The sequence below is a fragment of the Larus michahellis genome, chromosome 5, assembly GCF_964199755.1.
Source record: "Larus michahellis chromosome 5, bLarMic1.1, whole genome shotgun sequence".
NCBI lineage: Eukaryota > Metazoa > Chordata > Aves > Charadriiformes > Laridae > Larus > Larus michahellis.
This window is the reverse complement of record NC_133900.1, coordinates 28,858,372-28,882,117: the sequence shown is the minus strand read 5'-3', so window position 1 is coordinate 28,882,117 and position 23,746 is coordinate 28,858,372. Positions and strand designations below refer to the sequence as shown.

Sequence of the window (23,746 nt, the reverse complement as noted above, 5' to 3'; positions counted from 1 at the left end):
GCTTTGGGTGATGGCATCTTCCAGCAGCTTTTGGGACTCAAGATGAAAGGGAAAAAGCTAGCTTGTGATGGGTGCAGGAGAGACTAACTAAGCCGGGTCAGAAGGACAGGGCCTCATCCCATTGCTATCAGCAGCAATACCATACTGCCAGATTAAATCTTCATCTTGTGTTATTATGTGTCCAATTATGAAAGTTAGTCAAACAAGGTTGTGTTTGCTTTCCCAAGTGTTTAGGCAGAAGCCAGTTGACCTGGAGGTATTCCAATTTCATATACACACCTATGGCAGCTGAATATATGCCTGTATGTGGAAAACTGGTACAGAAAGGTATAGCTGCATGAAACTAAGGAAATGCTCTACAGCTCACAGGGTACTATGGTGGCTCATATGGCTGTCCAGAAATCTGAACTTTTCCAAGATGTGTTTCAGAAAAAAACCCACAAATTTATTTATAAAAGCATTTGAAATATATTTGGTTCAGGTAAGTCTGAGAGCTTTTGGCTTCCCAGCATATATGCTAAAGAACTGTGAGAGAAGAGAAAATCCTGAAAAACATGACCATGACATAGTATCTGAGAGATGCTGTTCTTAAGTAGTACTCACTAGTTGTTTCAGTAATCCCTCATCTGCAGAAAACCTTTCCATATCAACTGTCTCTTCTTCACAAATTGATGTCCAGACACAGCTATCAAGCTGATATTTGCTTGCTAGTAGTTTAATGATGCTGAACCAGGCAGTCAGGGAAAGGAAGAGATCCAAGCATGAGAGAGGACTGGAGCCTAACTCTTCAAAAGGAAGGCTGGGAATACAGGGTCATTATTCTTAGTAAGAATCAAAAGTATATTTGAAATAGATGTTGCAGTTATATATGTGATATCCACCATACAACTGTCGCCCTAGCTTAGAACGTCAATGCTAGTTTTCTTTTGGAGATGGATGAAATGGCCAGGTGTCCTCTAAATATCCTTTCCAGCACTTTTGAATTTTTTTAATTGTTTGCAGTGAACAAGAAACTGGTCACTGATATGGTTTCTTACAAGGAGTGCAAGCCAGAGCAAAAGTTGTGCAACATTATGGCAAAAAAGGTGTTAAGCCATAGGTCAAGTTCTTATGACACAGAAGAGTTGCTATGGCAGTCTAAGAAGCAGGTTTTCCAGGTGTCTGGTGGGCAGCCAAAACCTGATTTGATTCATTTATTTTAGCAAATATTCACTTTCAGCAAACTGAAATTACAGCCCACCCAGGTTCATTAAGCAACTTCAGCTGGAGAAAACACTATGGACCTGAAGTTACAAAATCACTGATGAAAAGTCATCGCCCCCCCCTTTTTCTTGGGCTGAAAGACTTGCACAGAAAGCAAACAGATCAAGGCTTAGTTCTGCCCTCTCCACAGAAATGCACGTGAACTCTTCCACATTACTATATATGGGGCCTGGTCTTCTAAATTCTCCTGTGGTACTTAAATAATGGCCAGGATTAAAAGCAAATTAGTAACTTTCTAGTTTGATGCCTCACATTAGCATCTAAGAACACAGGATTGCCAGGCCCTTATGTTTTGTTATTACTTCAAGTAAAAATGGACGTCTTCAACAGAGGCTGGTAATAATCTGCGATCTGCATTAAAAGGCCCTAACTAATTAGAAATGTAGCAGAGCACCATTTCATAGTACAGTGGTTTGAGTGCTAGTTTGAAAGGGCAGACATGTGGTTTAAAATTTGCTCCAGCAGAAACAATAATTCACCAACTCCTCCACCTCCTGCACAAGGTCTCCAACCGCTGCACTTAAGGGGCATTCCTCTCCAGTGCTCTTGTAAATGCAGCCCTTCTTTTACTTTACCACCTCAAGGACTCCAAACCAAAAGTTTCAGTCCTGTGAAAGGGAACCTTTCTGTGTCAGGCGAGACAAGATTTCAGCTTTTCATTTCCTCAGCAGAAAACAAAGCTTCATTCAAGCTGCACAGACTCACTCCCCTCCTCCCTAGTTCAGGAGAAAAACAAACAAACAAAAATGTGCTCCCCCAGCAAATGCCCCGAAATAACATGACTGTTGGCTTCACATAGGGGCTGCTGAGCTCCATGGCCAGACTGCAACAGAGGAAAGACAAGCTCCAGGCACAAAAGTGAACCAGCACAAACTAGGAGGTGAACTGGAGCAAACTACACCCTCAGGTATCGCCCTAGCCACAAAACAGAAGCACACAATTGCACAATTTGAGAAAGGCTGATGCAAGCAGGGACTGGTTCTAATGAACATTGAGTCAGTCACCACTTATTACAAAAACGGAACAGCCAGCAGAGCCAATAATGCCTAATTAGCATTGAAACAACACAACCGAAGGGAAAGTCAGACACCACTAAGATCAGAGTGCAGGAGGAGGAAATCAGGTAAGATGCCAAACAGCATGTCTTAGCTGGCACTAGAGTGGCCCAGTCAGAAAAGTCAGGGCCAGGACAAAGGATGTCGTTCATGCAGGCATGATGCTAAGCTAACATGCCGATACAGTGCCCTCTGCTCTGCACCCCAGCCAGACCAGACTGCTCCCCACGCCCCCTACTCATGTCTGCAGATGCACGTTGTGAAGACAACAGAGCAAGGCAAGAAATATTTGGCCATCTTTGCATTTTGAAAGAATGGAGAACACCTCATCTGGCCGAAACAAACTGCTCATTCTGATCTAATGGATGGATGGGTCTACTCAGGAAAAAGACGTTTTTGGTGTACCTTCTGGGCTGTCCAAATGAAGATGGAAACAGAGAGGCAGTTAAGTTGCCAAAGCAGGTTGACGCACATGTCCTAGTGACACAAACAGCCTGTGCTTTGTTTATTTAAACACAGCTGTTTTAGATGTTAACTGTTCTGCACAAAATATTTAAGAGCTTTTTGCAATTTATTGAAGGGATTTTTGTTATTTTAGCTAGGACTCCTTACATATGAGATGAATGCAACCTGTCAAAGACAAATCAGATGGGGACGATTAAGGACAGAAAACAGCAAGCAGTATAATACTCCAAAAACATATCTTAAAGTAAAACATAAACTTCCTACTATAATTAGGAGCTATTGCTCAAATACTTCTTAAAATGCAACTCAAAATTTTTGATCTATTTTCTGTGTGCACCAGAAAAAAATGAATATTGGTGTCCTGGGAAATGTGGTTTGTCCATGCATTGCCTAATCTCACAGGGTTGTAATAGCTAGAATAATTTTATTGCTAAACTAATGGTTTAGTAATGGAAATAAATAGGATAACAACGCAGATGCATCATTGTGATGAGCTTTTCCTCTTGTAAAAGAAAGAAAAAAAATCTTTATGAGAGGTGGAGGACACGCAGTGCAGTTTTTCCCTATTTTTATTTCTCCACAGTGTATTAAGAGCAGCCTCTAGTGACAGTTGATAGCCATTACATTTAATTACATCGGCTTTAGCACAGCGTGCATGCTTACGGAAACACTTCCTTAACTGGTTGTAATACACCTTAAAAAGAAAAACAAAGTTGCCTTAGACATCTTTGAAGACTTTTGAAGATTACATTTAACCATTTGAGTCACCAGAAATTGCTGAAAATACAAGCTAGGTTTCAAAAAGCAGTGGGCAGTGCTCCAAAGGAGCAAGAAGCCAAACCCTGAGAACTCAGGACAGTCATGACAAGCTTGCATGCACACCTGTATGCAGCAGGCGCGCTGGACTCTGGCACAATGACTATTTTACTGCAAGCAGTTGTTTGCAACTTTAAAAAAAAAAAAGCTTCCTAGCAAAAATAGGCATGTGTAGTTTGCAGAAACTATAAACGCCCATAAACTCCCTTACACCACCCTGAGCCAGGTATTTGTTAGCTTTCTTAACCTATAGCAACTGAGGCATTAGAAAGATACTACCTCTCCTTGCAAACTTGACTTCCTTTATGAACACACATGCTTGTGCTTTGAGGGGTTGTGGAAACGAGCGTTTGCCCATGATCACGCCAGGTAACTCGCTGCGTTCAGCAAAATGCTGCGGGGCCATGGCAGGAGCCAGGCTGCAGTCGGGAAGGAGCTCTGGCTGCCGGAGGTGGGGCAGGGAACGGCAGGGCCAGTGCTGCCCAGCCGCTTCTCCTCAGAGGCAGGTCTTCCCCTCAGGCCTGCCGGTAGCCCGCAACAAAGCCCTCAACATTTCCAAAATGGGCTTGTGTTTGCTTTCTTTAATCCATTGCTTTGGGGAGTCATATGTTCTTTTATTCCTCACTGAAAAGAAGTTAGGAAATATTTGTTTAAGAAACCTTAGCACCTGCCTTTAAGTCATTACTTCATTTTCAGAAGAACGAGTCATCCACTGCTTCCTGTGGTGGCTGCTTTCCTGCAGACACGGGTCTGCTCAGACCTCCGGAGAAGCGTTCTGGCCAGTCAAGCTTTGCTTACAGAAAACGGACACAGCCTCACGGTCATGGCTGTGTCTGTAGCCTCAGTGGTTCAGTGACGCTTTTCACAGCATTAAAAAGGGAGGCTGGAGAGCAAGAGCCAGGCCAGGGAATGGTGTCCCCAGGCAGGGCACCTGTCCCCTCAGCACCTGGAAGATGGCGGCTGGCACAGGCTGCCCCTTTCCCTCGGGCAGCCGGGCAGGCAGGCCGGGAGGAGAAGCCACCAGAGGGATGGGCCTCCCTTGCGCAGCTGACTTTCCATGGGCTATGGTGACCAAAGCCTTGTGCCCAGTGGTGGGGCAGAGTTGGCCCTGACAGAAACAAGGGTTTGGAGCACAAGGTCCCTGTATTTGGGCATGTTTCCCTCTTCCCCTCACACCAACATCCTCCAGTGGGGTGGCCTTGCTCTTACGCAGTCTGAGGGGGCCGAGGCCTCTTCCAGATATTTATCTCACACCAGTCAAGCTGCCGTTTTTCTCTTTTAAAGTAAAAAGCTTCTCCTTGAGAGCACGAACGGGGGCTCGGCCCTGCCGCTGGGCTCTGGGCCACAGGGGAGTTGGGCCCTCGTGCAGCATGGTGGCCTGCTGGCTTCATCTCACGCCAGCCGCTGGGTAGCAAGGTCCCTTCACAACCCCCAGAGGTGCAGCCGCCTCAGCTCCTCTTGTGGGCTCTCCCTGGCAGGGTCACCGACAGTGCGCTCTGCCTCCTCACCACGGTGTTGGATGGCGGCGGTGCTTGGGGATGAGAGGGGGTGGCCCCTCCCGGCACAACAGGTCCTGAGGCCGCCATCGTGAGGGAGACCACTCTCAAGGGGCCGGGAGCCTACCAAGCATTTATGTCTACTCCAAGTGGCAGGCAGGGCGTTGGGAGGGAGAAAGAAAGGCCCTGGCACCATACTGCCTGGTCTGCAGTGCCCCTTTCCCCCTGCGTGAGGCTGGGCAGCACCCAAACCCCAGCAGGTCGCGTCCCTCACGCCGCTGGCGCACGAGGGAGGGCCGGGGCCCCTCTCGTTACAGCCACTCATCGGATGGTAATCCAATCATCCAACTAATGAAATCAGGCTGCGCCGCTAATGAAATCACCCTGCGGCAGCCAGCATGGCTTCGCAGCGCTGCCGGGCTCGGCATGGGGTTGGCTGTGCTAGCGGGTCACCTCTGCCGAGAGCCCCCCAGACCCACTCCCGGAGGTGGGGACAGGTGGCAGGTCCCCTGCCAGCCACGCCGGCAGCATGGCCTCAAGCCCTCCACCAGCAGCGGCCCCTGCCCTGCCCGGCAGACTGTGGGGAGCAGAGAGCGGGATGGCTGATAACGAGACACCACTTATGGGTTTTCCACCTCACCGCTGGCATGGTTTTGCTTGGAGAGCTGCCGCCCACCTGTGCTGGGAGGGGAGGACAGCCAGGCAATGGCCTCCTCTGGCTATGGCCTCCGCCTGGCCTGGATGCTCGGGGAGGGAGGAGGTGTCTGCAGCACTTGCAGTGACTGCATAGCCAGCTTCAGGGTAACATTGCTGATGAGTAGCTCACACGAATTAGCAGAGATGCATCCCAGCACCCTGTTCCTTGCCTCCCTAGGAATTATTCCCAAGTGTTCCCAGAGTAGGTCTATTAACTAAAAAGAGAAAGGGCACCCATTTCCTTATGAAATGGGTGCTTTATTTCTGATACTACCATGCCAAAATGGTAGAAGGTGCTGAAAAGAACGCTAATGCTGTTCCTTTTTAATGTCTTTTTGCTCAGGAGCCTTTTGAAGACACCACAAAATATACAATATTAATATTTTTTTACTTTAAAGGCTGCTAGATGTAGGGGGACATCCTGAAGCACCCAGCTCATGTTTGGAGTGAAGTCTACCTTTAATTGGATTTTTTTTTAATTTTTTTTTCAAACATCTTGAGCTGAAAGAAATGAAGGAGACGGTGATAACAGTATTGTTTGTATGAAACCTATTCAGAGCAAAGGCTTTAGCATTCTTCTAGCTAGCATGCTTCTCCAAAGGTCTGCTAGTTAATTGGCGCGTTGTTTAAGGGAAGGTTTTAATGGTGTAGGAGGCATAAGCCTTTGTAAATAATATTATCTTAAATGTAGAAGGCCTTATCATGCACTCCTTGCTCAGGCAAGTCTCCTCTTGAGATCATCTGGAGTTTTGTCTGAGTAAAGAGCGCAGAATCAAATCCATGATGAGCCAACTGCTTAATCGAGTGGTACGGAAAAACACACACACGCAGTTTTCAGTCACATCTGCTAGACATCAGTACTGCTGCGATCTCACTAGAGGGAGCAATTTATTTTAAAATATTAGTCAATATTAGCTCAGCGCTTAGCCGGGCCACCAGTGGGTCAAAATTAAGAAGGCTTTTCTGAAGCAAATACACATTTTAAGATAAAAAGACAAACAAGGGGAACAGAAAAATGAAAAGACAGCACTAGATAAAAATCATGATTTCTGAAACAATGAGATGTAAACAGAAAAAGGCATCTATGTGACATATGGAGATGATTTTTTATGTTGTTTTTGCTGCTGAAACATCTATAGTAGAGGTTTTGTCCCTGTTTTCAGGGATTCTTTTTTTTCAGGGATTACAGATCATTTTGGTTGGCCCTTGATGGGAAGTTTTGCTTGTATTTTAAAACACAGGTAGAGCTATTCTCTTTTTTATCATAGGCTGTAAAAGGAAATAAATTCCCAGATGCATCGAGATTCTTAGAAGCATTGCTAGCACTCAGGCTCTGTCAACATTTCCATCTTAAACCATTATTTAATGTTGAGTCATAAACACCTTTCTGTAAACATTTATGTAGTACCTGACAAGGTCTCCCCTCTAAAGGGGAAAGGGAAGGGGGGTTTCTCAAAAAAATCAGGGTATAAAATATTTTTAATGATATCTTTAAAGGCTGTGTTCTAAATCTGTCTTGATTCAATGCTGTCCTTATTCAAAGTCTAAATCGGGGTAAGTTTGTTCTGGACTTGTACAGTGCCTGGCACAGTAAGGTTCTCAGAGACCCGAGGCACTGCAGCGAAAGCAAATAATACAGATTTAATACTGACTGTGTTTATGCAGTCTGACCCTGAGTAGCGCTTAGCTCCTGGGTCCTGCTGTCTGCCTCAGCTATATCTTGACTCTGCGTTGGGATGAAATGTGGGAATGCAATCGCTCTGCTTTGCCCCCTGCCTGGTCTGGAGGTGGGAAAGGGGGTCTGTGAGCTTGGAGGGAACCATAGCGACCTCCATGAGGTGCAGTAATAAGGAGTACCCCTGTCCCCGAGGCGAGACACAGCCACCAGGAATTAATCCCTCCTCACAAAGCTGAAATGATCAGCTTTGTGCATCTATGTGAGCGCAGAAGCTAGCTCTTTGTTTCATGCGCTCAGCAAAGAGTCGCCGGATGCAAAATGACCGAGTCTGTTTGCTCTGGTGGGTTTTGGATACAGCCTTTAAAAGCCCTAAACCTGCCATCTGGTCCGCTAAAGAGGAGCCGTCTCTCTATGGAGCACCAACTGTGTGATATAATTTGCAGGACAGGAGCTGAAAAGGTCTACATGTTAGTAAGCAAGATAACATCACTACCCCCCACGATATGTATTAGCCCGAAGTTATTGTTATTAGCAGAAATTATCAGCACGGTTATGTTTGGTGACCATGTTGGCTCTATGCTTTATACAAACAAAAATCAGCTTTTACTTTCCAGATCTGACGTACACAGAGGACAGCTTACGCCCATACCCTCGCTGCATTTCAGGAGGCTGGATGGAGGTATGCACTCTGCACCACCCCAGGCTCCGGCTGCACGCTGGTACAGAGAGCACCATGTTATGCTTAAAGAAGCCGTGCTTGCGATACAGCAGGATCCGCCTGGATCTAAGTGCCATTTATCACAGGGTAAGAAAATGAAACAGAGCCCGAGGAAGGGAAGAGGAAAAGAAAGGCCGTGCAATCTTTGTCTCCATCATGGCCTGGAAGAACAGCCTCTCATACTGCTGCTGACATTTTACTGTCAAGAAAATCAAATCTCAGTTTTCACTGGAAGATTTTAAAAGAATGGTAAGCGCAAGCGAGTGCAGATTTAAGGCTACCCTCAAATTTGACTGAATAGTGGGAGAAAATAACTTTTTGTAGTTTTAATCTCTACTAATCCACCAGTTTTTTTATTTTTGTTTCCAGACTGAGATCTTGTGGTAATACTTTATACAAGAAAAATCAGGCCCTGGTTTATTCTATTTGCCTTACTCTACAGGTGAATGGAGATTCAGTGGATGTGGCGTCAGGCAAGGAGGAAGCGAAATCTGACAGACCGACAGAATGTGACTAATAACCAGTTCATACAGAAAGCCTTTTTTTTAACACCAATGTGATTTCTTTGCTGAGCAAGCAAGGAAAAAATCTTTTTGGTTCTTTCAGCAAAGAACTGAAGCACAAGCCGAACTTTAACTACGTGAATAATGTCACTGACTAGTTCATATACTTATGCCCAGTGTTAGGATTTTTTAAATATTTGCATCTTCATTTAATTGCTGAGGGATCTCCCACTGCTTTGAGAAAATTTCCAGAAATAAAATTCTGAATACTAAAGGAGATTTTAAAAATTTAAATGAACATGAGTACAAATTGCCTTCATGTGCCTCCCCTCCAGTTTATGATCATTTCTGGTGACACCTGCCACTGTGTGTGTATATATATGTATATATAGTTCTCTTCTCTTAGAATTATTACAGCACCTATCTTTATTGCATTAGGTCAAATAGTACTGATGTAACCAAATGCTAGGTGGCACATCAGAGACCATGTCGAATCTAAAAATTGCTTTAGCAGCTTAGCTCAACTGGGGCAGCAGCAATAGCCTGGATTCTGAACTGCTAGATTTCTATTAGTGAAAGTCCTTGAGTGGCCAAAAAACCCAATCCAAACAAGTTATATACGTAAAGGGCACGTAATCCTTTAATATTTAATAAATCCACAATATTTAGTTGTCCATCTCACAAGAAACTTCTTTACTGACCAAGGCTCCTTTGGACTAGCAGCAATGTTAACAGCACAAGGTTAGCCCTTAACAAAACAAACTTATGACTATATTTGTTTCACATTGAAATGTGTTACCAGTTTACTGGAGATTGAGGTTGTTAGCACGACCGACATTTTTTGAAAACTTCAGAGAGCTCTGTGTTTCTGTTATTTTAAAATGCTTGGTATTACATGTAAAACCAAAAATGTTATGTATAAAAAAAAAATAAATACACAGCTGTTGTATTTTTTACAATCTTAAATACAAATTCTTTCCTTCCACACATATGGTTGGAGGAAGGGGGGTTAAGCTTTCACATTCACCAAACTACACCTAGTTCACATGACCAGAGTGCTGTACAAAACCCACAAAGGCATCCAGTAATCAATTCTTTGGAGGAAAGTGGGTTTCATCTATTTTTGCTACAAGAAAAAGTTGTGCCTTGCAAAAACCCCTTTGCCCTTTGCCATGTGAATTAGCAGTGCACTGCTGTTAATCTAAATGGATTAAAAAAGGGTAAAGACTCCTGGTCCATGAAAGCCTGCTGTATGGTAGATTTTGTACAAGTCTAACTGTGTCGGTTGTGTGGGAGACTTGGCGGGGGGGGGGGGGGGGGGGAAGCACGAGGGGGGTCTTTTAACTGCCTCTACAGTTCCTGGTATCAATTCACTTACAGTGGCAGGAAGGTGCTTGCAATTCATTTCTTTTCCTGGCAAGGAATAATAATATCGGTATGGGGTCTTTATGTTGGTATAATAGCAGTCACGACACGGGGGAGAGGGGAAAGGTTGTGCTGGTGCTCTTATGCCCAAGTGGTTGAAGCGACACAGCTTCTCTGTGCAAACCCGGCCGAAATAATGCGTTTCCCAAGAAAGACGACAGCGCCATTCTGCAGTTATAAAGCACTGGGCTTAAGAATTTTGCTTATGAGCATATCTAGGAGCTTGGCATGCTGACTAGATAAATGTTTAAAAATAAGTCTAGTGCCCAAGCTGACAAGCTTGTGCCTTTTTGAATATATTCATCTGAAGAAGAAAATGGATTTATCTGAAAGTCTGTTTCATTTGACTGAGGTTCTCATCAGGGATGTAATGCTTACTTGCCATTTTCTTTACTCACCTGAATATTTTTGGTATCTGGAGACAAAGAAGATAAAGAGGGTTGTACTCTATTAATCACCCTTCTCTTTGTTCTCAAGCTACCTCGCTTCTTTCTATCCCTCCTCCAAACACACGTCCCTTGCCAAATCTTTAGAAAAAAAATAATCGCTGCTATATTCTTTCAGGGACTCCAGCACTTACTGGTACAACATGTAATACTTGTGCCTGATTTGTTTTGTTGGTATCTGAATGGGAGCCAGTAAAAAAAAAATTTAAAATCACATAAAAATGGAATTTTATAAATAACAGATGTGAGTGCTTTTTTTGTGAAAAATGTTTGGTTTTTAAAATGTTCAAAGATTTTAAGAAAAAAAAATCTAATTCTTTTTGCTTATTTTATTTTCCCTTTTTTTTTTCTTTTGTTCCTGTCTCTATTTTCGTGTGGCTAGAAGGCAAATGAAACTTTCCTGGGGAGGAAAAACATAAAAAGTATTGCCTTCATTTTTAACATGGTGAAACGAGCACAGAGAGACTAAAGTCAAGAAGTTTCCAGAAAACTACTATACCTTAGAGGTGACACTCTTATTCTTCAGTTACTCACCGTTACATGATACAAATCCCACTGGCATTATTTACCTGTGACATGGCTAGCAATTATTTCCATTGGACTAAATGGGGTTTGAATAAAGGATTTTGCAGAAAAAATGTACGGTTCAGTGTTCCCTTAGAGCCAACATTTGTGATAGCCGCCTCCTCTCTCGCATCAGGATCTGGGTGGCACTGGTTAAAAGCCTCCTCAAACTCCAGCTTCCCACACCTCCCTTCTCCAGCTATCGTAACAAGAAGTCACGATCTCCATGCATAGGCGTAAAACCGCTCATCTACAGATACAAGCTACTAACTGCCGATGTTGACTTGCGGCAGAGCCACTGTGTGCCCCCAGGTCTCCATCCCAGGGCCTACTGCAGCTCCATGCTAGGTGTGGGGAATTTTACACAGCAAGGTCCTGACCCAACCGTGGGCTGGGGACATCACCGTGACATGTACGTGCCCTGTGGAAGTCTAAAGTGCTGCCAGTCCTGATCATGTAGGCACTGTCCCGGGAGCTGAAGGCTGCACACCAGTACTGCTCTTTGGCCCCCTGGCCCCACACATGAAGCTTGAGGCTTCTCAGCTGTGTAGCAAACCACCGTTTTCCTCTCCTGGGATAAGAAGACAAAGATACAACCCATTTCGCCAGATGGAGGGCAGAGAAAATGGGATGGGCCAGAACTGAGTTCCTCTGTGCAAAATCCTGGGGACAGAGGCATGTCACTCCCAGTCTGTCTGAGGGTGACAGCCCCACTTCCTTGCCAGCTGCTGACACCTCAGCCCTGAGCCCTTCCTGGGTGGAAGCAGTAGCCACCTGGCTTTGCACGGCCATGGCAGAGGTGATGCTGGCAGCAGGGCCCAGCCACTCAGGCTGTGCTGCTTCCCCCTGGCATGCTCTTCCCCATGCCAATGAAGAACTCCAACCACAACCGCTGTTGTTGCCTTCCTTGTCCATGCCGATTGCCCTCTGCTTATGCTTACAAACTCTAGAAGGGATAGAACCCATTGCAGCTCTTTCTAATGCCCTTGTCTGTGCTGTCTTTCATGGTCTTCAGCTAGGCATGCCCTTCTGACTCAAGCAATGCTTAGCTATCATCTCTATGGAGAAAGCGCTCAGCCCTCCCTAAATTTCAGTCTGGCCTGGCTGACTTAATTCTTTTGGCAAGTTCTGCTTTACAGAAAGAGGTGATTTCGGCCACCACTTGGCCACAAACCCCCCTCAAGGTCTTCCAAGCTGGCCGAGGACAAGCCTGCCCAGCCCAGTGGAGCCTGGGCTGGGTAGCTGGGGTTCAAAAGCGCAGCCTGCAGGTCTGTTTGACAGACCCTGGTGGTTACAGAAAGTGGTGTCTGGGTGGTTCCAGAAAGTGAAGCAAGCAGCAGCCCCCACCTTGCCATCATCATGGGGAACCAGCTGGGATGTACTGCACTGTTTTGGCTCTGTAATGCATGGATGCGTGCTTCCTACAGCAGCCGTGGTCTGATGAGAGCTACAGCACGTGTAATCTGCAGAGAATTTAGCTGCCCAGCTCTGACAAGTCTCTCCAGAGTGTGTCCAAACTAGAGTTTCACAAATTTGGCTGACATTAGGTAGCAAAGCAAAGGGCATATTCCTGACATCAGAGTAACCCTGTCAGCAAATTCACATCCCTGCTCCTAAGCACATACAAGCCAGTTCTCTGCAGCAAGATGGAGGTGTTTTTCTCCCTTTAGAAAATGAGCCAAACAACAGATTAATTTAATTATCCTTGGAAATACTGGCTGAGACATTTCTGCTGAATCTTTAACCAAAAGATAAATAAATCATCGACCAAGGATAGACATCCTTCGTGGATGTTTTTGGTATGATGGAAAGTATTGAAAAATTTTAAGGGCCTAAAATAGTCTTTTACAAAAGGAAACTTTACATTCTTATGGATGCAATGTAGTGCCATGTTTCCCAGTAACAGCGTTTACTATTACAGGCATCTGTGCCACACCTTTTGCCAAAGTACTTCTTCAAGGAAAAGGAAGAATGTTTCACAAGTAGTGTGTTAAAAATAAGCTCGGTCTTCTTAACCCATTAGTAGTGAAGTTAAATATGTTTCAGCGTGGGATCTTCCCTCAGCTGCTCAGATCCCATTATCCAAAGGACCTCCTGTGCACTGTTTTCCCCTCCCCTACAGAGACAAATTAAGCTGTCCCTATCCTGTTCCCATCTTCCCCTTCTTACAGCTACGGTGAGGGAGTTTTACAGTCCAGAAACCAACTGAGCTGCAGGCAAAATTATCAGTGTCTCCTCTGCTTGCTTGGAGGCATCTAAGATGTGGTCTGGGGCAGTATCATCTTCCCTTCAAGGGTCTTCAAAGCAGCTATGACCAGCAGCATCCCACAAACATAGTTCCCACACAACTCTTATATTTGGCAGCAACATTTAAAATACTGAATAATATGATCCTGTAGGTTTCACAACTCATTAGGGATTACCTGGATTCATTGAGATAAAAAACTTCTTCCAAAATTTTCACAAGGAGATCGCAGGGAGGATTAAGGACCTGGGTCTATGGAGAAGGAGAAACATCTTTCTGTGAATTAGAAGTCATCGTTGCCTTTTGAATGCAGATGCGATGAGGTGGGGCGGTTAAGTGATATACCCAGGGTTACAAAGCGACCAAGTGCTGGAGCAGAAAAAGAAATCTGGCATCCAGACTCCTATTTGTCTCTAGTTTCTATTCTTTCATTCGCTGATGCTTTCAAATCTATATTATTTATAATACATTTCAATACATTACAAATACAAAACATTAACAAACTAGTTAATGTTGCTATAATGCATTTAGAAATGAATGACAAATAAATATTCTTTCTTGTAGGCAATAAAGATGAGTTGATTTTGCACAGTTGTAAAATTCTGTTATGTATAAAGGATTCTTTATTTTATAATAGCTATTAGAGTGTTTGTTTGTAGGATTTTCTTGGGGTGGAAACTTCAGAAGAATCATTGCTTTGAGCTAATCATTTAGCAAAGGACAAAGATGCCTTAGATTGCTGACTCGTCCTATAGTTAATGGTTCTCTCAGGCTTTTCTCTGTCAAATGTGGCAACTATGACATCAAATGTTATCTCTGTAAACACATGCCAACTCAAAATAGCACATGGGGGGGAAGGACGAAGAGTTCCTTATCCTATATTTTAGCCAAGATTATGGTCACCAGCATGTTCCTCTGACCATGGAAGAAAAATAGACTTCAGTATAACTATGCGTTCCAAAAGTTAAATTTTAAAAATAAATGACCGATCCAACAAACCATTCCGCTTTCACATTAGCCACCTTAGGGGATCATACGCCGAGTGCATAAAATATGGAATTCTCATTTCTGGGATGCCAGAATTTGAGTTCTGAGATATTATTTGCACAGGGTCACTATGGGCACAAGGATAGCTACAGCTATTAAAGACTTTTTTCCAAAGATTTCACAGGACAGCAGACTGGCAGTTCAGACAACCAGACTGTTTTGCTGATCTGGCACTGATCTGCCATGTGACCTTGAGCAAGTCTTTTCACTTTTCTCTAGCTCTGTTTCTCCTCCTACAATTTGCCTTATCTATTTAAATGGCAGCCTTTCTGAGCAGGGAATTTCTCACCTTGTGCTAGCTTGCAGTGCTTAGCTGAATGCGAACCCGTCTTCCTTGGGATTATTGTATTGCAAAGCTAGCAAGTAACACTACCAATTAAAAGCACTATAAAATACTAATAAGCTGTTTTCCCAGAGGGGGTCTCGGTGCAGTCAGAGGAGCAATAATGCCCCCTTCTCCAGTACTTCACTTCTGCAGCTCTTCCTATCCAGGAGCTGAAGCTGTGACTTGGCATCCCCAGCACTGCCACTTTACAGTCAGGTTTTTGGAGGCAAACCTCAAAACCGTGAAGATGTGGGGTGCAGCAGTGTGAAGCAGAGCTGGCCAGGCTTTGGCTGCTGAGCCACACTTGGCTTAGGAGCAGGTCAAACCCGCTCCCATGCTGGGCTTTATCAAGGAGGACGAGACGTGCTCCTAATCCTGGCCGTAAGTGAAAGTGAGCCCGCGGAGCTGCCAAGGTTTTCCTCTGCCTACGGTGCTGGACCTCAGCCACCCGAACTCACAGCCCCGGCTTGGCAGTGTGTGTCGTCCCAGGGGTTGGGGACCGCCAGGGGCCAGGTGGCCAGCTCCAAGGAAGGCCAGGCTCACAAGCAACACAGCCCTGCTGAGCCTCCCAAAACAAAGCCACAGGCATGACTGCATGCCAAGCTCTCTCCCTCTAACCTGCACATCCAGCCTGAAGTGGCAGAGGACAGATAACCCAGGTGGTTCACAGCCTGCCGAGACCTCTGTGCCTGAGGAGGTAATTTAGATGCAGCTGAATGACATGTCTGCTCAGCAGCGAAGAGCCACAGCCTGCCCTAGTCTTCCCAGTGTGGATAATTGTCACTGGCTGTGTCTCACAATGAAATACACTGTGAATAAGAACGGGTACAGAGTACAGAGGCTTGCCATGCACACCTTCAGAGTCCTGAGAAACGGGCACACCTCTCCAGAATTTATATGCGAGACCCTCAGATGTCCATTTAGCATGGCGTTTACGTGTGTGGCACCTGTTCCTGAACGTTGGGAAAGCATAAAACAAAAACAACCCTAAAGATGGGCTTTTCTTCCTTCTTCATGGCATGTTATTGGGAGACATCTCCGAGCAAGCAATACGTACAGCCCGTAGAGCCGCATCCTGCCAGACCCTCAGTTGGGGGCTGCAACCTATGGACCAATGGTGCAGGGAAACTCTGTCTTCCCCCAGAATGAATGGCATTAAACACAGGTTGGAGTGGGGAGGTTTTTCTGAGGCTGAACCATGATTTTTGGATAGAAGGTATGGTTTGGTCGGGGATATAATGTGTGCTGCAGCTTATGTTGACTTTGGCCAAGTGGCTTATTATCCTAACTAGGAGATGTTTGTAAATATGCCCAGAAATATCCAATATATTTTAAAAGCCAGGCGCAAGCTGTCAGCCTACAGCACATCCATAACAGAGCCATTTCCTCGGCATTCTTCCTATAAATTATACAAATGCCCAGACTATTTAAGGCAGCAGTTCACTTCACAGAGCAGGATTTCTTAATATAGGTCCCAGGAGAAATGCACCTACCTACCTCATTGGCATGATTTTGGGAGCTGAGGCTTTCTCCGGAAAGGGTTGTTCAGCACACACTCGCCATCCTCGCAGCATCCTTTTCCCAGCCAAGCACACGCCTCCCCCCTCCATCTGCAAGCTGGGAAGAGTCGGCGCAGGGGAGTGCAGGCTGTGCCTTTCTCTCGCACACACACGGCAAATCCCAGAGCTTTCTGCCTGGAATGCCCCTGAGTCAGCGAACAGCTGGGTTTCTATCCCAGTCAGGAGGCAGCTCTTGGAGGAACATCTGGCTCCGGTCTCTATCTTGTCTGCTGCTCTTTCACACATCTACTTCCTTAAAAAGAGCTTACTGGGGGGGGGGCAGGGGGAGCAGGAGGGGAAACTGGCTCCAGGTTCTTTCGACTACTTAAAGAGGACCACCCTGTTGCACTGTCAAACAAAAGTTACATATTTCCTGCAAAAAATATAACACTTAAATAAGGGAGACGATTAGATGTAGTTGCAATTGCCTATTGCAATGCAGCTCCAACATCTTTGGGATGACTGGGAGGTTTACGCGGAAGAGTGCTGTGTGCTGCTCATTTTCTCTTCAGTTTGAGCTCCCAGGGTGTTAAAAAGGGGGGCTCTGCACCGAAAGGGCTGAGCGAAACCTTTGGGTATTTGGGGGAGTTGTATTAAACATTAAGCAGGGCTGTCAGTCCACCCAGCCCCCAGAATAAGCTAGTGGCAATCTTTTTAGAGGCGCATATTGCTTGGTGTGAATAACAGTGGTCGAGTGTCTTCTCTGACAATTTCCAAGTAAGTGCACGCCAAATGAGAGAGGAGAAGAACAAAGGACGCTGCTGTGGGGCAATAGATTTGAGGGAAAAAATTGTGATTTTGTGGTCAGTCAAATATGGAATGTGCTGATGGTTCCTTAAGATTTTCTAATGGAAAAAATCATAAGCTGCAAATAGTTAAATTGGAGTCTCTATTTCTCAGCAAACATCTTAAATTACACATAAAAATCTCTTAAACGCCTCAGCTTAAGGGAGGCCCTGGCTAGCTCTAGATCCTTCGCCTTTTGGGGATTTCGCAGCAGACCACCCACTGGGAAAACGAAAAGCTGGCATCTCTACCACCGTGGCACTTTCTTTCTGGAGACGAGTCCCTAAAATGCTATGCTCTTTTCCCTGGGGAGACGAAACGAAAAGGTCTAACCTGGTCAACATGATTTGACAAAGCAGGGAGGTATAAATCACCCATGACATGACTTTCTCTAAACTATTATGTACTCTATTTACGTGTATTTGGACCAAATGTCCTGCTTCACCCCGCTACTTACATGTAATGTAATCAGCCCACACTTGTGCAAATAAGTCTACAATTTCACGCAGAGACATGCTATATGCTGTAGATGCCTTGTCTCAGATAATAAGCAAGTTGTATTAATTATTACAAATCTGTCCCAGCCTATTAAAGTCTTTCCTTAATGATGTTGCAGTGAGGTGGCTGCTTCATTCTGAGTCAGCTTCTCCTGTAGCTGCGCTTGCCTTTTTGATTGAAACCTTTTGTGGCGCTTAATGGAGGCAGGCTATTTCCAGTTTATATGCCAACAAGCCACTTTGTCTCTAGAGACTTTTATGAAGATTATGCTCTTCACCTGATTAAAAGGCCTGGAGTTGGAACCGCTAATCTTATGTATGCCAAAAAAAAATAATTTACAAAAGTAAATGGGTGCATTATGCCCAATAAGTGCCCATTGCTAGGTAGACAGAGTTTAAGGATTTAGTTTGCTGTCCGTCTACCGAAATTATCTTCCTCACCAAGTTAGCTGAGCATTTCACAACCAGCAACATGCTTTTATCTTCATACCACATGTGAAACAATTGTTGCTCTATTTCAGGTAAGAGCAGGTGAAAGTGGTACCCGACAAAGTACCTCTGAACCAAGCCTGCATGGCACATGAACTATGCGGTGCTTTCCAGGTGCTTGTCTCTTCTCGAACACACCAAGGACCTGATGATAACACATTGTGGTTCCCTCCTATCTTGCTTGCATGCCTGGTTTCCTTCCCATGACTGAATAGATATGACTATTCAACATGGTTTTGACTGCTTAAGTCATTATACCAAACTTGGTCCCTATGGCCGGGATATGCACCTGGATCTGAAGGCCTGGAAGCATCCCAGATCCATCAGGTTAAACACAGTCTCAGTGGCTTGGCCTTGTCCGTGCGCCTGAAACGTGAACTAGCCCTGGTGTCCTGCGTTTTGCTGAGTTCAGCAGGTTCACTGACAATTTGATGCCTATTTATCTAGGCTCAGCTTTAGGAGCTGCCACTTTGCAGGATGGGCCAGTAGCACCATGGCTGAGCGCCTTGCATGTAAATGGGTCCAGGAGACATGGCGTGTCTGTCTGACCCTCTGTGATAAAGGCACAGGGTCGTTCTGCACTCACATGCATAGTGTCCAGCAACCATCTCATCCTCTTGGTGCAAGGGACTCAAACCTGACTCAGCCCCCAGCTCCCATGGGGTTTTACTGTTTGCTCACAGAGGGAGTTGGGACAGAAGAATTCACTTTCAGAGGAAAGAGAGGTCCTGTTTGGGAGGGGGACCCAAACAGGAGAGCGGGAAGCAGCTGAAAGACGGGTTAGTACAGTGTCTCCAGTGCACAGCAGCTCTCACAGGAGTCTCTCAGCTACAGTCTGAAACATCAAGAGCCCCTTGGGGCACTGTAAGCATGTCCAGCACCAGTTACTAAACTAGATTGCATGACAGCATTTTAATCAGACAGGCCACAGAGACAGGATTACATATCTAATGTCATGCCCTTAAGAATTAAGTAGTGTTGGACTATAGCATTATGCATAGATGAGTGTCAGATGCAGTCTTGAATTTCTTGCCAGGATATCAATAACCGCTTTTTGTGATTTTATTCTTTTCTCTCATTTGGCTAAAGTCCACGTTTGCAGCCTCAAATCAGGCACCTCCTAACGTCCAGAGCGAGGCTTTTCTTTGCCCTGCTGGGGGACCCCCCTGCGCTGAGGACAACTCCTCGAGCAGGTATCTTCTCAAAGGAAAGCACCCCACAGTTCCCTCCGATGGAAAGAGCGGCAGGAGAGGACCAGCGGGTTTCTTCTTACGGCTCTGCAGTTCTCTTCGTAACAGCCTGGCATTCATAATCCTCTGGGGTAGCCAGGGTGGGCATTCTGCCCACAACACTCCACGTGCTCTGCTTACTGCTATGTGTAAACTGAATTTTGCGGTGGAATTAATCAGATGCCATGAAGAATAACAAAGAATAAATTATGAGAATCAGCATTGCCATTAGAGAAACTACATTAATATTACCAATTTAGCTGTCCCGTTTTCCCTCTGCAAACTTATTTCAACTAGATTTTTTTAAGAAAGGGAAAGCCTGCCATTAAAATAAATCAGTAAAACATAATTGTTTGGATATCATCACCACAGAATGAGATTCAGAATTATCACCCCTATAACGTACCACCCCCGAGTTGATCTAGACAGCACATAGGCCTTTCTTAATGTGACCACATGTTGGCTTCAGTGGCATTGTATTCAACAAAGGTTTCTTCTTGTGACAACCTCTGCAGAAGGAATCTCACAAGAAGCAGGAATAAGATCTCTTTTCTTCTTCTCAAGCTCCTTCATCTTTTCTTCTCCAGCCAGAAGAGAAAAGTAAGGGAACCGCCTCTGTGATTTCTAATACAACGTGTTTCTAATGTGTGGCTGCGTTGGTGTCAGCTCATGCCCACAGCCTCCAGACAGGGTCAACATGGTCTTCATAGCCTGGGCTGCAGGTTCTCTTCCTTACCCCATGAAAAGCCTTCACTGAGCTCCTTTGGAGAGTCTACTCCAATTTTAATTCATCCATTTCCCTAAACATCAGACACACCCTGGTCCCAAACAGCTGATCGATTTTGGTGGCAGGAGATTAAGTATTTTCTGGTTGGGAATTTTTTTTTTCTGGGCACAGTGCAACCTGCCCAGTTATTCTCCTCGCCCAGCCGTGTGAGATGAAATGAGCTTGTCTAAGGCCATAAGAAGGGAAATTGTTCCCGGTCTTTTCTCTCCAGCCATGGAGCCTGGTCCTGATTCAGCCTGGCCTGCAGGGCACACACTCCATTCCTGCTCCAGTTCAAGATGAGCATGGGCTAATTTTACCCTGGAAGCCGATGGGCTATAAGCATATGCATACATGCCCCGTTGGATTGACAAGCGCATCACAGCTTCTGCTCCTTCCACGCGCAAGGAGGAAAACACTACGCTGACCAGTGTAGGCCCATACTATTGCCATGTAAACAATGCTGTGTTATTTATGTCCCCAGAATTGCCAGTTCTACCAGAGGGGATTTGAGTGGTCTCAAATGGCAGTGCCTGGCCATCGCAAGAATTAAGTACTCCATTGTCACGGAGAGAATTGTTAGAGCCGCGCTCCAGTTTCAGAAGCCTTTTTGTTAAGAAGGCAGAAAAATGCAACATTCCCTGCGCCCTAGACAATTAAAAGGAAACACCCTATAAGATGCTGAGAGCCTACAACTGTCAGTAAGTCAGCAATGAGGCTGCCTCTCAGCGTAATTAATATCCCTTTTTGCTGAGAAAAAAACAAAATCAAAAAAAACCAAAAAACCAACCAAGTCACCCCTGTCAGTGGGAGCCATTTTCCCCGCTCTGTGTCGGGGGCTGAAGTTTTAAACAGTGTCTCAGGTGCACAGACCAGAACTTATAAAAATGACCTGTGCTATGAAATGTCCCTCCCCACGTCCTTTGCTTGGGCTTGCTGAGCTGTAGCTGTTGACATGTGAGAATGGCTGTCGCCCTGATCGTGTCACACCGACATTATTTGTCAGGGATGTTGCCGGTCACCCACTGATTACAAGCTAAAGTCCCTGACCCCCTGGCTCAGCCAGCAGTTACAAGTACATCAAGTAGGACAAAGGTGTCCCTTAACATCCAAATAAACCATGAGAATAAAGCCGGGCTGCATGTTGGTGTTAACAAAACCCATGGAGTATTTTTATCTCTGGAAAGCTATTTCCTATTTGTAATACTACTTGAAACCGCTTCCAAGTCTTCATTTGATGTAACTCATATTCATATATTTTATGTGTCTTGTTTTCATTTTCCAAACATGTTTATTAAAAAATCTTCTCAGGGCAATGGCCCTTGTGGTAGGAATTTCTGTTTTGGGGGAAGAATACCAGAGTTGGAGGTTTTTGCCAGCAGGATGTGAAAGCTGAAGGAAATAACAATGACTGGGGCTAGAGATTTGTCACAGGGAGTTAGAACGCGAAAATTTACAGTCTGGCCATGAGACAGTCCAGGCTAAAGCCATGAATTTATAGGAAGCATTGCCAAAAGCTGGATATTATTATTTTAATCAAACTCTGTTTTACTTTGCACTAAAAAAATGTGAATTGCCAGAGACTTTGGCTCTGCAGATAGAGGAGAAAGGGCAGAAGAGCCACCTCTGTCTCCACTGCTCTTCCTATCCCGGCTGAGGAGTGGGAAGCACGCATGACCTTCCCTGGAGAAATCATGGGAATTCAACCGCCCCGAACCTCTTAGGGAGAGTTTCTGCTTGCTTTGGGAACTCCCCTCACACTCAGCGCTGCCAGCTCAGGCTCCACTGACTTCAAAGGAGCACCAAACGGGCTGGGACCCACTCTCACACCAACATGCCGTCCTCCAGCCTGGCAAGAAATCGCTTCGTTCCTTAGCTCTGCATCCACCAAAGCGGGCACAACAATTCCATGTCGGGAGGCTGAAAACAACTGCCTAGGTACAGGGCTTGTAGATTCCTGCTCCTCTCCAGATAATACAGCCTTAAAAGTGCCCGGCAAGGATTTTCATAAAGGAAAGGCTTTATGCTCCTTTATGCTTGTATTGTCCCGGTGACCTTAATTGTTGGTGTGGTTTTTTTTTAATTGAGTGAAAGAAAAGAGTTCTCTTCACTTTTATCTTAACAGTACGAGGTCTGGATCTGCTGGAAAATTACTTGCGAGACCTCTGGATCTCTTATTTGCACAGAAGTAGCCACTTATATTTATTGCTTTACATATGGCCACAATCCAGCAAATCACTCAAGCATGTGAATAACTTTAAGCATGGAAGTAGTCCCCCGTGAGCCAGTGGAACTACCACCACACTAAATATATACATCAAGTGATGAGCCCGGCTCCACCCTCGTGTTTGTCCGAGTGCTGCCATTTCTCCACATACACACCCAGCAGGCGAGGGGCTTGTTCCTCGGGTTCCTTTCCAACTGCGTAAATCTCCGTCGTGGATTTAAACTGTGGGCTGCATTGATCGCTGCACGCTCATCGATCCTTGCCCGTGCCTACCCACGGAGGCTGCGCAGCGCTGCGCTCCCTTCAGATTAAACACTCTTCCTTTTTCACTTTAATCCGGAGAAAAACACGTAACGAATTTGCAAGAGGGAGCCTTGCCGAGTTTTATGGGACCTTGTTGCCATATATGAGTATCTCTTCTTATCACACACATACCCCCTCGGAGGGCGGGAGCAGCAGGGACATCTGCCAGCTGCCCCACCTTAGCTGGCCCCGGGGCTGGGGGGGGATGGCGGGGAGAGCCAGGCCGCCCCGGAGGGCCAAGGTCTGTGTCTGTCCCGCTTGTTTCTCTCCCTCCCCGCAGTTTGGAGGGAGCGGGGCAGCCCCAGCGCCCCCGACGGCTACGTCCGCCAGCACCTCGGGGGTGGCCCCGCGGGGCCCGGCTCTCCTCCCGGGGGAGAAGCCGCATCCCACGCCCCCCCCGCGGCTGCCCACACCCCACCCCGGGGCATGCGGGACCGGGGTTAGGACCGCAGACGGCCGGCGGGATTTCGGGGGAGGGAAAAGGGGGGGGAGAGGAGAAGATGGGAAACGCTCCGTAGCAACGGTAAGACGTGAAGCCGAGAGCACTAAGTGCATACCAAGATTTATAGGGGACTTTACAGGACGTTTTACTACAACCTGGGAGATGATTCATTTTTATACGGAGCGTGTTGCACCGCGGGGCCGCTCCAGCCGGTTAATGTTCAACGCGGGCCGGGCTTGCCGGTGGGCGGAACGCCCGGGGCCCGCAGCGCCCGGCGGCCCCGCAGCCCCCGGGGAGCCGCGGGATGCGGCTTGGCAGCGAGGAGGTGGGGGGAAAACCCTGTAAAAAAGGTCAGACGGATGGAGAGAGTGGAAGGCGATCACGCCCCCCCGCCCCACAGCTCAGGCGTGTGCTTCACCGATGCGGTCTGTGCGTGGCCAGCCCCTGCGTGGCCGTGCGGGGCTGCAGCCGCCGGAGCATCCCGCTCATCTGCGGGCAGCGGCTGCACAGCACAGCCCGCACAGCACTCCGTGTGTGTGCGTATATCCGTTTAATATGTATGTGTGTGTAATATATATGCGTGGGTGCGTGTATACATATGTACGTGTGCATATATATATATATATATATATGCGGGCGTAAATCTGAGACGTTTCCCCGCTGCAACCCAACTCGGTGGGGAGCCCGGCTGGGCCGGAGACGGGTC

At 46.1% G+C, this 23,746-nt stretch overlaps 1 protein-coding gene across 1 annotated transcript in view; it reads right to left on the bottom strand.

Annotated features, from left to right (window-relative positions):
- The window catches only part of ELOVL6 (ELOVL fatty acid elongase 6), a 211,743-nt gene extending 195,389 nt beyond the window's left edge, over positions 1 to 16,354 (bottom strand). The window contains exon 1 of the mRNA XM_074589359.1: positions 16,240 to 16,354. The gene's annotated coding sequence lies outside the window, so the exon portion shown is untranslated. The remainder of the gene's footprint in view (positions 1 to 16,239) is intronic.
- Positions 16,355 to 23,746: the final 7,392 nt, after the last annotated feature.